This window comes from Octopus bimaculoides, chromosome 2 (assembly GCF_001194135.2).
Source record: "Octopus bimaculoides isolate UCB-OBI-ISO-001 chromosome 2, ASM119413v2, whole genome shotgun sequence".
Lineage (NCBI taxonomy): Eukaryota > Metazoa > Mollusca > Cephalopoda > Octopoda > Octopodidae > Octopus > Octopus bimaculoides.
The window spans coordinates 148,029,557-148,032,933 of record NC_068982.1 but is presented as its reverse complement, the minus strand read 5'-3'; positions in this window follow the sequence as shown (position 1 = coordinate 148,032,933).

Below are 3,377 nucleotides of genomic sequence, written 5' to 3'. Positions count from 1 at the left end.
TATATATGTATGTATGTATGTATGTATGTACATATACGTATGTAAATATGCATATATATATATTACTTAAATTATATTATATTATACTATATTATATTACATTATATTATATTATATTATATTATATTATATTATATATATAAAGAAACGGAGTTAAACGCAGATGTTATTCAAATCTTTCCGACATATGTTTCGAAACATATGTATTATTTGGCAAAAACATACCTTTAGTTCCTATAGATAGTTTCTACCAATCTATAAATTTGACTTTTGATTGTCTTCTTAAATTTCATTTCCACTACTTATATTTATTTACACGCCTTTATACTTTATTTCCACTCATCTATCGCATTATATTTCTCTACTCTTAATTTTCTGTTAATTTCTTTAAATTTCCTTTGACGTTAAATCTATTAACGGTTAAAAAAAATTTTTTTTTAAATAACTTGCCAGCGTTCCCTTCATCATAAACATGGTAATCACATTCGTTTAAAATGGCTTATTGATGTGTTTGTTTTGTTTCTCTTTTTTTTTCCCTGACGAGATGATTACATTGTTTTAAATCATTTTATTCCCTCAGGAATAATACCAGTGTTTTTTTTCGAAATATATGTAGGAAGTATACAGATTTGAATAACACTTGCGTTTAACTTCATTTCTTAATTTATCTATGTCATACAAAAGCATTTCACTAAACCATGCAACTTCAACCTTTATAAGTAGGCTGTAACATCCTTGACACTTATATGAATTTTTGCTACTCTGGTAACTATTTCTTTATTGTTTCCGTGTTAATTGCACACATTGAAAAATACACACACACACACACACACACACACATATCGTCCATGAACCAAAAAGAAACAACCAAAGTGTCTTGGACCTAGGGCTAAGTAACCATGCTAACACTATCGTGGAAAGAACCCTCCTGTCCCATCATGACGTAGTACTCTGTAACCTCAACCTTCAGCTTCCAAAAATTTGGCATAAATCACTAATTCCAGTGCATACCCATTTGATAAAGAGGAATTTATACAATTCAAACTGAAGTGCAATCACTCAAGACTTATCGCAAGTGGCTGCTCCTTCATCCTTGCTTCCTCCAATGACACAACAAACACAAACGTACGGCAACTATTTGAGGACACAGTCACCCACATATGTACAAAACACCCCCCCCCCACGACTCATAAATAACAGTAGATGCATGATTCCAAACAGAGAAAAGCACTCACCAGGAGAATAAAAAGAATAAACCGAAAGATCAATACTCTAAAATATCACCATCGGCATCACACCCAATCGAGAACATTAACAATCTTGGAATGAATAAAGCAACAACTGCAGGACTGTATGAGAACTCTCATAAACCATCAAAGAGCTGTATAGGAAGCCTGGGCTGTTAAAAACATCAAGAAAAATCCTAAGGTCTTTTACTCCTTTGAAAAACACATAGGACCACAGGGTACTGTGCTGGGTCCACTTCTTTTTATTGTCTATATTAATGACATTGCAGATTCCATTGAACATAATATCATTAAAATATTTGCAGATGACTCTAAGCTCTATGTGCAGTCTTCTTGTGTTTATAGAGTATCTCAACAGACATGATAGAGCAGCACAATATATTCACTGGGTAATTTGCAAAAACCTGGACCTGCTCCATGATAAAAACATCTTGAAATAGAAATTGGCAAAATGTTGAACCTCAACATTAAAACAATACCTGTTTTCATAGGTGCCCAAGGAATGATAGCAAAAGCGGCTGATTCCCACCTAGCTCATACTAGGTAACTCCAAAATGGCAGAAATTCAAAAGATACTGCTCATGGGAACTGCCCATATCTTACGTAAAATACTGTCTATGTAATCTCAAATTTTAAGACAAACTTATAATTTTCTTAGGTTTTCTTAGACATTCTCTAGAACAATACTATATGCAAAACCCAATATATAAAACTTGAATTTCTAACTTGTTGTTTTTTTAGGTCTCTGGGTGAGACTTGGAGTGAACTTGTACAAATACAAAGCAAAAGTCAAACATATAATAATAATAACAATACAACTACAACAACAGCAATAATGATAATAATAATAATAACAAGTTGAGCTGGCAGATACTTTAGCACGCCGGACAAAATGCTTAGCGGCATTTCGCCAGCCTTTACGTTCTGAGTTCAAATTCTGCCGAGGTCGGCTTTACCTTTCATCCTATGGGGTCGATAAAATAATTACCAATTGAGCATTGGGATCGCTGTAATCAGTTTACCCCCTCCTATTAATTATTATTTCATTTTTTTTTTTAATTCAGTAATTAGATTTAGTTGTTTCTAATTTATCTTAATCTATTTTAAAATATATTTTATATTTTTAGCATATTTCTTAATTATTTTTATCTTAATTTACCACATTACAATTGTTTTAATTTTTGAACGTTTATTCTTTGACGCAAAAAAAAAAGTGAAAATTTTTGAAATGTGTATTTGAATTGATCAGTAATAGTTTAAATGGGGCAAAAATTTTGCTATAAAAATTCTACAAGTAGATGAGTGGGGATTGTTGAAATATTATAATTCTGTTATGATCTGATAAATACAATTCCTCAGTAGGTTTGCTGAAAGATCTCTCTATTCCTAATACTGGTCAAATATTGTTAGTTTTACTATCATCTCTCTCCCTTAAAATCCTCTGTAATCTTAGCAGTGTGGCATAGGTTTGATAAGAATAGGATTGTGTTAACTTCCTCTACCTCTGCAGAAGCGTAGGATTCATTAAACTAATTACACACACGCACACACACACACACACGAATGTTCAATTTACAAGGAAAGATCCAGAGGAACAGTTACGAGGTAGTCAGATGTCACATAACCGTCCTAGGGATTAGTAATCACACTTGCGTAGGATTTAATTCCAGGGAGAAGTGAGACGTGTTTTCGAGAACATAAGAATAATGGAAAATGGAGACAAACGCTCAAGATGTTATTTAAATCATTTATATCATCACATCACCGACATATGTTTTGATAGAGGCATTAAAATAAATTCGAGAGGAAGAATAATGTGGAAAAATGCACCATTCCAATCAGGGAGGATATAAACAACAGTGTTCATTAATAAGTTATTTTAACATCTGTTAATATATGTATATATATAGTAAATCCAAAGAAAGGGGAACAACAAGCACAAAAACACAACAACACGAGGGCATGGAACATGTAAAGTATTAGTAGACGCTCATGGAAGGAAAGAAAGATGGTTTAACGTTTCGAGCAATGCTCTTCTTCAGAAACAGAGGAAAGTCCAGTAGAAAGGAAAAACGGTGGTAGAAAATCACCAACGATTCACATGCGCTTACATTTATATATATATATATA